This window comes from Bos grunniens, chromosome 22 (assembly GCF_055505025.1).
Source record: "Bos grunniens cultivar Pamir isolate PY7600 chromosome 22, Bosgru_T2T1.0, whole genome shotgun sequence".
Taxonomy (NCBI): domain Eukaryota; kingdom Metazoa; phylum Chordata; class Mammalia; order Artiodactyla; family Bovidae; genus Bos; species Bos grunniens.
The window spans coordinates 2,629,519-2,642,507 of record NC_141186.1 but is presented as its reverse complement, the minus strand read 5'-3'; the positions used below and the strand labels follow the sequence as shown (position 1 = coordinate 2,642,507).

Genomic DNA, 12,989 nt, shown 5'->3' with positions numbered 1-12,989 from the left:
TCCGTCTAGTCAAGGCTATGGTTTTTCCAGTAGTCATGTATGGATGTGAGAGTTGGACTGTGAAGAAAGCTGAGCACCGAAGAGTTGATGCTTTTGAACTGTGGTGTTGGAGAAGACTCTTGAGAGTCCCTTGTACTGCAAGGAGATCCAACCAGTCCATCCTAAAGGAAATCAGTCCTGAATATTCATTGGAAGGACTGATGCTGAAGCTGAAACTCCAATACTTTGGCCACCTCATGCGAAGAGTTGACTCATTGGAAAAGACTCTGATGCTGGGAGGGATTGAGGGCAGGAGGAGAAGGGGACGACAGAGGATGAGATGGCTGGAGCATCACTGACTCGATGGACGTGAGTCTGAGTGAACTCCGGGAGTTGGTGATGGACAGGGAGGCCTGGCGTGCTGCGATTCACGGGGTCTCAAAGAGTCAGACACGACTGAGTGACTGAACTGAACTGAACCAAGGGTATAAGTAAAATACATTACCACTACTACTGCTAATATAAAATATGTTAAAAATGCAATAATTTCCATTTTCATCTTTATATCACTTAAAATGTATATTTTTGTGTGACTTTTATATATATTTACACATAACCACATATAAAGAAATAAATATGCACAATCATGATACTGCTGTCCCAGAAAATAGGCATATTACAAACAGCATTCTTAGAATACACAATGGGGAAAAACAGCCTCTTCAATAAATGGTGTTAGGAAGATTGGATAGCTACATTCAAGAGAATGAAAGTAGACCATTCCTTACATTATATACAAAATAAAGTGAAAATGGATTAAAGACTTAGGTATAAGACCTGAAACCATAGAACTGAAAAGATAGACAGCAAACTCTTTGACATCAGTCTTAGTAGTATTTTTTTTTTTATCTGTATTCTCAGGGAAGAGCAACAAAAGCCAAAATAAACAAATGAAGCTACAGTAAACTATAAAGCTTTGGTCCTGTGAATAAAACCATCAATAAAATGAAAAAGACAACTCACTAAATGGGAGAAGATATTTGTACGTGGTATAACCTCTAAGGGGTTAAAATCCAAGCTATACAAACTCAACATCAAAAAAGCAAACAATCCAGTTAAAAATGGGCAGAGGACCTGAATATACATTTTCCCAAAGGAGACATACACATGGCCAACAGACACACAAGAAGATCTGAACCCCACTAATCATCAGGGAAATACAAAACAAATCACGAGATATCATATCACCTCTGTCAGAAAGACTACCATCAAAAAGGCAAGGAATACCAAGTGCCGGTGAGGACGTGGAGAAAAAAGAGCCCTTGTGCACTGTTGGCAGGAATTTAAACTGGAGCAGCCTCTATGGAAACAGTACAGAGGTTCCTCAAATAATTAAAATACAGAACCACCTTGTGATCCAGCAATTCTACCTCTGGGTAATTACCCAAAGAAAACGAAAACACTATTTCAAAAAAGAATTTTGAACACTGATGTTCATTGTAGTGTTATTTACAATACTCATGATACAGAAGCAACCTAAGTGTCCACTGATATTAATAGACGAATGGATAAAAAAAAAATTGCGTGATACACAATGGAATATAGTCAGCCATAAAGAAAAGAATGAAATCTTGCCATTTGTAACAACATGGATGGATATAGAGGGTATTATACATTGTGAAATAAGTCACACAGAAAAAGACAAATATTGTGTGTGTTTGCTTTCATGTGAAGGTTAAAAAACCAAAACAGGACAGAAATAAATTCATAGATACAAAGAACAAACTGGCGACTGCCAGAGGGGAGAGGGTGGGGGACTGGGCAAAATAGCTGAATGGAAGTAAGGTGTACAAATTTCCAGTAATAAAATAAATCATGGCATATAATATATAGCATATATATTATATATAAATATATTATATACTATATATAGCATATAGTATATAGCACAATATAGTCAATAATATTGTAATAATTTTGCCTGGTGACAGACAGTGATGAGGTTTATTGTGGTGATCATTTCATTTAGTATTTAAATTTCAAAAGACTGTATTATACACCTGAAATGAATATAATACTGTAATTCAACTACACCTAAATAAAAAAATAAGAAGGCCCTTGCACTTTCAAAAAAATAGTGCTCTTTCATTAAATAAGTTTTTTTACTAATATATTCCTTAAAAATCTATTATTTATTTCTACAAACCACAAAATTACCAAATATGCTGTGTAAATTATAAAAATAAGATTACCAAACATAAAATAATAGAAAGTGAAATTTTTAAACAAAATAATTACAAATAACACAATTTCTTTTTAAACAGTTGTTTTACAGAAATGAAACATTTATGATGATTTCCATGCTTACTTGCTTCAGTATGTCATTTCCCACAGAAATCACCTCAGACTTTCTAGTTTTCTCGAGATACTGCTGATCAACTTAAGTAGTTTTAAGTACATGTAAAACTTGATACTCTGTTTTCTCCACTAGCAAGTCTGGCAGTGCCACTTTTCCTACAGACTTTGCTCACTTCGTGTCTCTGTGTCATGTTTTAGTAATTCTTGCAATATTTCAACTTCCATGAAATGGACAACCCACATAAGTATTCTTGCCTGGGAAATCCCATAGACAGAAAAGCCTGGTGGGCTACAGTCCATGGGGGGGGTCACAAGAGTCGGGCATGACAGAGTGACTAAACCACCACCAGCAGCAAAAAGATTACGACACCCCAAAGGCTCAGATGATAGTGTTTCATTACCAATAAAGCATTCTTTAAATCTTCCTGGGTTGGGAAGATGCCCTTGAAGAGGAAAATGGCAACCCACTCCAGTAGTCTTGCCTGGGAAAGTCCACGGACAGAGGAGTTTGGCGGGATACAGTCCATGGGGTCTCAAAGAGTTGGACATGACTTAGCTACTGAATCACCACCACCACCACATTTGTTTAGAGTGCTATAGCACACAGTAGGCCCAAAGATCATGTAAACATAGCTTTTAGACCCACTGGGAAACAAAAGAATATCTGTGACTTGCTCTACTGCGATGTTAGCTTTACAGTAGTGGCCTGGAAATGAACCCATAGTTTCTCCAAAGTGCCTGTATATGGAAATGTGTTTAATAAATTTTTGTGGAAAACAACTCAATAGTGAAATTGTAATATCTCAGGGGAAATCAATCAAGATTTTAGAAAACAGCTTAAAAATTCTAGTTTCTCAAATATTCACGACTCACCAATATCACATCCTCTGTTACAGCCATCAGTGGGTGGCAATTATAGCTTTTTATGTTGTTATAGTATTTCATAGTCCTCATACTTCCTCAAATGACATGTTATGTAGAATATCAAACAGACACGGTATTTGCTTAGCATCACGAAACTTTCTTTAATGATTTCCTTAATGATGACATCATTGCATTTAATACAAAACCCAAAATTTGTGACTTGGAAATTTTGGATTTGGATCACCAATGGGTTGACTGTGGGATTCCCAGTCAAAATTGGTTCTCTTACTTTTAGTTTTTATCTAAAACGATAGGTTCAGACCTGTGTCAGCAAGTTGTAATTTTTTTTTTTTTAGCACAATAACAGATTCTTCAGAAAAATCACATTTCTTTTTAAAAGGAATCTCCTACTCTCTTTGAAGTTTTGAGAATATTACATCTTTTGAATCTGGTTTCTGCAACAGTTTGCTTATAACTCTCACATATTAAAAATATGGTAAATTAGTACTAACCAAATGTTATAAATGTTATAAAATATAAATGTTGATACTTTTTCAAGTTTACTTTGGTTTATATTCTAGAATTCTTAGATTAATATCTTTATCAATATCTTTATTAATATTAAAATAGTCTAAAAGAGTTTAACCTGCTTCAACTTGTGTTTTTATTAACATGATGTTACCAATTTCATTTCCTATTAAAAATTCAATGGTGGCCAAGTACTTATATTTAGCAAATGTGTTTTCAATAGTCTTAACTTCTATTGAGTCTACAAAACAGTTGTACAGTTTGTGCAAGATAAAAGCTGCTCAGTGTAGTTAGATTTTTTGCTGTCTCATTTCCTTCCAGTTAAAAAATGCACAGAAAGCAGAATGCAGGATATTCTATCATTTTCAAACATCGTCAGTTGCAGTTTGGTATGTTTTCCATGAACATCTATGCTCTTACTGTAGTCTGATTTTAGATGTCCAGATTATATCTTTGTAAGTAGTCAATTATATAGAATCATTCTTGAGTTGGTGTTACCTATAGGACAACATTGTCAAAATAGTCTCATTTAGAGATACAAGACTTGCATTTTGAAATTCACACATCAAGCAACTATGTCATCTGTTGTACGTGACTTAGATTGTATATATAGGAGCCGGATTGCACTGGTTGGTGAAATCGATTGTTAAACCTGAAGGACTTTTGTGAGCCAGTTATTAAACTAGAAATAAGCTTTATTAGGGTTGTTTAATTTACCAGTGTTACCATTGAAATCGGCTTTTTTATTTCTTTTTTAAGAGAGTCAGTTTTTCAGCCCACCACTAGTTGTATCTAAAGTAATTGAATAATAATTAGCAGAGCTCACCTTCATGAAATTAAATAATTTGTTAATTTCATCATCTATAATCTTAATTTTTGGTTTTGTATTTCATCCCCTCAGTAATGTACAATGTTGTTATTTATCTTCAATATTTATATTATGGATAAGTATGAGTCATGACATTGTCAAATTCTGCTATGATTTCTTTTTTTAATACAAATTTATTTATTTTAATTGGAGGTAATTACTTTACAATATTGTAGTGGTTTTGCCATACATTGACATGACTCTGCCACAGGTGTACATGTATCCCCATCCTGAAACCCCCTCCCACCTAGCTCCCCATCCCATCCCTTGGGGTCATCCCAGTGCACCAGCTCCGAGCACCCTTCTGCTATGATTTCTACCAAATGAAGAAAAATCCCAGTTTTGTAATTTTTTCTCTGAATGCCAATTGATATTCATAGTATATATTTATTAGTAGCATGTTAACATTTTCTTGTTTTAAAGTAATTATTTTGTCACATCAATAATTATATCTTCTTCTCAATAATTTAAAATTTTAAACATTCAGTAACATGTTTGTGGTGCATTTCACTCTATTCCTGTTTTACAACAATTGACTGATAAAATCTGCTACCATTTCCTTCACTCAGTTGTTTTTTTCTTCATCCTTAAAGAGTTTACAAATTAAAAAAAAAATTTTTTTAGAAAGAAGGGCTTTCAAGCTTAAAAAAATAAAGTAGTTCAAAATTTTTTCCCACTGTTTATCAGTATTCTTGTGTAAGAAGTTTCCAGAAACTTCTTACCTGTGCTTTCTTCTGCAAGATAAACATTTGTTACTCGAGATGGATCATCTCTTCAAGAGGGGGTTCTGCTGTTTAATATTCAAAGATATAACTAAATCAACAGAAAGTACATTTCATTTAATGGGTTCCCCATGTTTTTTTTTCTCATTTTTTAAAAGGAATTCATCCATTCTTACTAACGTGAAAATAAAGAGTGGGTTCACTATCTCCCCCTCTGAGATAGTGTTAAGTGTCTGTACTGGATCCTTTTGAGACTGACCCGGCATTGAACAATCCAAGTAATTTTCTTTCATTTTACTGTGTAGTAGATGCCCATTTTCTATTTTTTCTGACTGTGATATGTTATTTTCTTAGCTTTCTAATACCAGGCAGAAATAATGTGATCATTTAATTAGTTTACCATCAAATGTGTATTATTTTAAAATTATATTTATTTAAATAAACCGTTAAACTTTAACAACGATCAAAACTGCATGATAAAATGTTCACAACAACCAATAAATAATAGCTGTGATATAATTCAGTGATTATGTGGTCATGGAAAATAAATATTAGGTCCTTATTATACAGTCATTTATGTCAGTTTAAAGTGTTGTTAGACTTAAATTGAAATACTGCAATATCATTTTCATAAAATAAATTACAGTACTGTGAACTGCAAAATGAGACATCAGATTTAGCTAACTTTTACTATAGGGAATTTCACTTTTTCATCTGAAGATATTTTCTGATGCAGTGCGGCCGGCATGTGTGCTAAGTCGCTTCAGTCATGCCCATCTCTTTGCCACCCCATGGACTGTAGCCCACTAGGCTCCTCTGTCCATCCTCTGTCCATGGGACTATCCAGGCAAAAATACTGGAGTGGGTTGCCATTTTCCAGGGGATATCCTAACCCAGAGATCGAACCTGTGTCTCCTAGGGCTACTGCGTTGCAGGCGGACTCTACCGCTGAGCCACTGGGGAAGCATGAACGTCTAAAGGACCTTCCAGTGTTAGGAGCGTTGTTTAGCACTAAACAAGTCTTCTGTTCATGGAACCCCTTCCTTCTTCAGGAGTCAAAGCAAAATGATACCTGTCTCCTCTGTCAGTGAGAAGGTATGTCACTTGGTTGGTCAGGGAACGAACATAACAAATACACAAATAGCCTGTCTTTGCAACCTAAAACATTATAGTAAAACTATAAAAAATATCTCAAAATAGTGAAAGCCTACACTATGAACGGTCGCGCCCAGGCACAGGACGCAGCCCGTACATCTGTGAACAGCAGCCGCCCTCCTCTGTGGACACGCGCCCATGCACAGGACGCAGCCCGCACATCTGTGAACAGCAGCTGCGCTCCTCTGTGGACACGCGCTTGGGAAGGTTCAGAGCCCACTTTATCACCGCGGCATGAGACCCGGAGCAAGCAGTCAGTTTTTACTGATTTTGCTGTCTCTAGCACTAAAAACAAAACTTAAACTAGTTAATTTGATCAATCCATTCCTTTTGTGATTTCCTCCACTGGTTTTGCTTTCTATTTTTGCTTCTAGAGTCTTTTTTTTCCCTCTCTCTCTCGGAGATCATGGCACTAATTGTAATTTGTTATTTTGTTATATTAAGAAAACTTTTCAATTCTGTTCAGTTTCTTTTGATATAGAATATATAGTGGGATTCTAATTTGCTCTCACAGTTTGCTCTATGGTGTACTCACCCTTTATGTGACAAGGTAAACTATATCATAATAATTTTTCACAAACTAGCATCAGCTTCTGTAACACCTCTTATTTGTACCCATTTTTGGACCCATAACCTGCTATGCTACCTGGCATAGCTTTATAATACACTTTATCATTTGGCAAGATGACTCCTCACTCATTAAGCTTTGGATTATGTCTTTCTTCATAAGACATTTTTGCCTGTTTATTCTTTAGGATACACGACATGGGACATTAAAGAGTGGAGATAAAGAAGGAAAAGGTATTTCAAAGCAGGAAACAGAAAAGGCAGAAGAACTTGCTCTGGATAGATGCACTTCAGGTCCCGCGGAGCACTGAGTTTAAAAAAGGAGGGTTGTCTTCTCCTCATCTCAGCTGTCTCAAAGCAAAGTTTGCCGACAGAAGATCATGTAGGTAAGAGACTTAGAGAAGAAACACATAAATATTCTATTAGAATGATTACAGCCGCCTTGACACCACACTTGCTGCTTATTGAATTTGCTCTTTACAACATGTCATATAAATAGAAAGTCTCTGAAAACATTCTGAGAAAGTAAAATTTTATTTTTATAATGGTTTCTCCTAAACCTGCTATTTGTTTCACACTGCCCTCCACAGAAACCTTACCTCCTACCAACTTTTGTGAAGTTGTCATATATTCTTTTAGTAAACCTGAGTCAAGATTCAAGGAAACTCTGGTTTTAAAATGTAGAGGTTTTGGCTTGGTTTCATTTTGAGGTTTTGGGGGTTATAGAAACTCAAAGCAAAATGAAGTCTCTATAAATCCTCAAACCTCCATTTTATAAGAAGTATTCTTGTGATACCCTCTGTTCTATTCCATGAAATTTATACTTAACCTACCTACACATAAATATTTTTAAAAGTTAATGTCTACATTTAATATGAAGAATAAATAGAAGGAAAGACATTCATAATCTCAATATGTAAATGCTTGGTCACGGTCACACGACAAGGTGTCAAGAAGTTGCAGATACTTGTAAGTCTATGTAGCAATCACCATGAATAGCTGTTAGTGAGGTGCAGGGTGTTTGCAACTCAAAAGCCTGAGTTGAGAGACTGTCAGTAACATGATTTTCCAAAATGGTAAACCACTGTTGATAAAATTCAGTCTAAAACAAAAAACAATCTTCTCTTGATTTTTATGTGTTTACATCCTTGAAAAAGTCAGTGTATACAGAAAACAAGTTGAAGTCTAGACTCAATTCATCACACACATCCACTGTCTAATGCTTTCCAGAAGTACTATAATGTAGCCCCTAAAGGATAGACTCGCAGACACTCAGTGGGACATTCCCAGGATCATAATGAGATGAGAGACTGGATCCACCATGATAATCTCAGACATGTTAGACAGATAGGAGTGAGCACAGAGAGACGGAAGAAAGGGGGATGGGCGGGTGATCACACCCAAGACAGGCTCTCAAACCAAAATTCCAGACAACGCACAGAAAACAAACACCAAGAAATTCAGCCAACAGAACCTACAACCAGGAAATAGAGTCAGCCTCTCTAAAAAAGAATTTTTTAAATATAGAAGAGTCTGAAAATAATTCCACCCGTCATCCTCAATTAGCTCTGTTAGCTACATAAATAAAATATTTTCACTTTAAAAAGTCTGCTATTTTTCAGATGGATAGTTATGGTTACATATATAACCTGAGCTAGGTTTTTTATTTATGTGGACCACTTTGAAAGTCTTTATTGAATTTGTTACAATATTGTTTCTGTTTTATGTTTTGGTTTTTTCTCCACAAGGGATGTGGGATCTTAGTTTGAACCCCGTACCCCCTGTACTGGAAGGCGGTCTTAACCACTGGACCATCAGGGAAGTCCCTGAGTTAGTTTTTACTGCAGTTTTTTCTTGAGGAAGTGTCACATGCCACAACAGGAAGAAAAAGCCTATTTCAAACTGAATTTTAAATAATTTTAACCAACAAATAAAACGTCCTAGGGGTTCAGAATCAGAGACCTCAGCATCACTCAGTCCAATGCCGATCCCACCAGAATCTCAGATCTCTCCACACAACCCACCACACCTTCATTACCCTCTCCTAGTGAAATCACGACTTCTGAGGCCAGTCTAACTCCCTGAACTCACATGTTACTACATGTGAGTTCAGGCAGGTATGATGCAACATTTCCACATCTCCATTTCTATACCTGGTAAATGCAGATGCTAATAATAGTACCTGCCTCCCTGGTGGCTCAGCCGCTAAACAATCTGCCTGCCAGTTCAACAGACACAAGTTTGATTCCTGGGACTGGAAGATCCTACGGTGGGCTACAGTTCCTGGGGTTGAAAAGAGTCAGACACAACTGAGCAACAAAAACAACAACAATAACACCTACTGAATTGTTTGCTGCAAGAATGAAGAGTTAACTTACATAAGGTGATTGAGACAGTTCCTGGAAGATAGAAGGTGCTACATAAATGTTCACAGAAAGCCCCCCTTGGTCTGCATTTAACTCTGAATACTAGAAAAGTGCTAGCGTTGCAGCTAAGACTCCGGGTCCTTGTTTGCCTTCTCCCACCGTGTGATTGTGATTCTCTTTTCATCCTCATCAGGCTCCATTGGGCAATACTCTTGAAAACTGGGTTCCTAGACTGAATCCTTCGTTCAGGTGTATTTGGACCTGTGTGACACAGAATGCATTCAGGCAGCAAATACAAATTATGTACTCTACTTCTAATAATAATATGTCCAAAAATCATATTTGTACAGGGAACTTGGATCTCAGGCAAAATGAAGTGGTCAAGAACTTTTCTTTGTTTTTCTGGAACTGAGTACAATTTATAGTGTGAGTCTCTGGGGGGCAGAAACTTAACGAGTCAGCTCACATCCGCTTCCTCCACATCCCCCAGGGTTGCATCAGAATTCTGGGGGGCTGTAGGCTCACTGTGTCAGAGTACCGGCGTGGATGGGTTCCCCAGGCGCTGCAGTGGTAAAGAATCTGCCTGCCAGTGCAGGAGACACAGGAGATAAGGGTTTGATCTGGGTCAGGAAGATCCCCTGGAGAAGGGCATGGCAACTCACTCCAGTATTCTTGCCTGGGAAATCCCATGGACAGAGGAGCCTGGTGGGCTGCAGTCCATGGGGTCGCAAAAGGCTCAGACACGACTAAGCGACTAAACGATAACAACGACAGTTGGGGGGGACTGGGAGAGAGCACCCGGTTGTCAGTGGGCATCTACTCTACTGTCCACTCAGGTGTCCCGGTTTTCCTGTGAGACGTCAGTCACTGGTCGTTAGCAGACCAGCACCGTACCCTCCCACCCTACCATGAGCTTCCCATCTTTAAGGCCTGTTTAAGACCCCAGGGTCCCCCTGAGTCACACCTGTATGGGGGGAAATTCTACTACATGGTGTGACTCTGATCTTGGGAAACTGCTGTGTTTTCAGGTACTAGACCCATCTATTGTGCAGGGCTATGCCACACAGCACCGAGACTCCTCATCAGCTGGTGATAGGCATTGGCTCTGCGTCTCCCCACCTCCACCCTGGGCAGCACCCAGGGACAGACGCCCACGTCTTCTCTGCTGTCCTACCTGCAAACTTAGCTCCGTTTCCTCTACCCTCGGCCCACCCCATTGCCGCAGGAGGCTCCCAGGTCTCATCATGTCCCCTCTGAATCTCCGCAACATTCAGAATAAGGAATCTTTGTTCATCTCTTTGAAGTAAATACTGACTCTGATTCATCGTGTTTTCTTCCAAATGAGATGAGGCCCTTGAAAAGCCAAAACTTATGAACTTTATCAGATTTCTGAAAGTCCACTTTCTGCTATTGCATCCCTTTTCCAAAAAGAAGGCAAATGCTCAGCTCCCCAGTCGGAGGTAGACAAAAGGAGAGAGTTAAGAGCTACAGGAAACATGAAGAAAAAATACTAGTTAGAATTAGAAAACTTCTCACATTATTCCTTTTTGGATGTCATTCAACCAGACTGAATCAATTCTATGACCAAGTAAGAAATGTTTTCTCAGCACCTACCGTACAGACCAGATATTGGCCTGGTGCTAAGTCATCAAAGATAAATCAGGCCTGGACCTTGCTCCCAAGAAACATTCTCTTATACCTCAAGCAGGGCTCATTCTCTTCATTTCCTCCTCTGCTTTATTTAAGATCAGATAATTTTTCAGTTGTATATTTTTGTATAATTATAATATAATTAATATAATAATATATATTAATTATTAATATATTTAATTATGAATGTATATTTATATAATATAATATTATATTTTATATATTATACTATAATATGATATAATATAATAAATACAATTTTGTATGATTTTTTAATATAATTTCTGTCTATCTCTCTGCATAAGTTTTCTTATTTTCTAGTTTTATGGACCTCCTACTCATTCTTCACATTGACTACCACATAAATCTAATCACATCATTCTTTTACTTAAAAATCTGCAGAGGGCTCCATCATCTTCAGGACAACATGCCAGGCATGATCTTAGTGCTTAAAAATATTTCTTTCAGTTCTGAAAACAATTCTATCTGAAAACAATAAATTCTATAGTTATTATGATCTCAAGTTTACAAACAAAGAAATTGAAGTTTGAGAAGCTGAAACCACCCTGATCAAGTTCACAGAGCTGGGACAACAAACACCCAAATCAGTCTCTATACTCACTGCTTTTAATGTTAGACTTGCTGCTCTGGTCTCCAAAATCAGTCTCCCTCTTACATGGAGGAGTGATTTATAGGAGGATTACTGCTACTATTACTCCATTACTCCATGAGTATAAGTAACTATTGCTCGTTACTTATTAATAGTTACAAGCACAGTTACAAGCATGGTCACATGCTATTATTTATGTTCAAAATGAAAAAGGAAGTAGGAGGAGGACACTTACCTTGTCAGCCAGGTCGGTCCATGAGTCTCATGAACCTTGTCAGTCCACGGATGGCACGACTGAGCCAGTCACCCGCGAGTCCAGTGTAGTCCACAAAGACTTAAAGATGAAACGCTCAGTGACCTCAACGTTCTCAGATACTTAGTGTTCACGCACCACGTCACTGAGAAAGTAGAATGGAAATTCCAACCTCCCAAATCCTCTGTCCACGAAGCCATAACGCAACACACAAATCCACTCATCCAAATGAACCCTTGCATGAGTCAGGCCAGCGTAACAAGCAGCTTAACACTTTCGAAAGCTTCAAAATATGGCACTTAATCACATCTCTAGGAAGAGTGTGGTACAGCTAAATACAGCTAAATGGCGACTCATGCACAAACCTCAAAAACACCAATGTTGCTTCTGACTGTAAACCTCACTCAAAACTTTTTTCCCAAGTGGTTTCAATATTCAGTTGGAAGAGTGACAGTTGAACTTAATGGTTTTCTTTTCTCACTTTTCTGCAGAAACCAATCCATCTCAGTGCTACAGTGCTTTGAAACCTTTTTAGACCCATGACCCTTTTGGATAAACTTGAAAATCTCATGACACCATCCCCCACTCCACCTCTAATTCCCATCTTGAGCTAGTACAGGGAACAAATTCTATTTCCTGCATATCCTGTCAGACAAGAAAAAACATTATGGCCTTTATTTTTCAAGTTACATGAAAAAAGATATTTTACTTTCCATATATAAATATATTTTTTAAAAAATTTCAAATCACATAACTTCCTCTCCTAACACCCCACCCTGCTACTCCATCAACTAAGGGCTTCCATAGGTTGATAATGCATGGCCTATTCTATGCAATATTGAAGCTCAGTGTAAGACTCTAAATGGGTCTAATTATGAAAATAGTTAGCATATTTGTCCTTCATAAAAGAATTTCTAGTTAAAAAGGAAATTAAATAATAGACCCGAAATTCAGAGACTAAGCTATCCAGGTGCTAAGGGCACAAAAGGATTGTTTAGCCTCAGGCTTTCCATGCGAGACCTCATAAGAGGTCCAATTTTTGACCCTGAGGCCTAGGGATCTGGGTTGT

General features: G+C 37.6%; 1 long non-coding RNA gene across 2 annotated transcripts in view; it reads right to left on the bottom strand.

The window, feature by feature from the left end:
• Positions 1 to 12,218, bottom strand: part of LOC147347929 (uncharacterized) — a 45,227-nt gene extending 33,009 nt beyond the window's left edge. For both annotated transcript variants that reach the window (XR_015150827.1, XR_015150828.1), the window contains exon 1: positions 11,903 to 12,218. This is a non-coding gene — a long non-coding RNA (uncharacterized LOC147347929). The remainder of the gene's footprint in view (positions 1 to 11,902) is intronic.
• Positions 12,219 to 12,989: the final 771 nt, after the last annotated feature.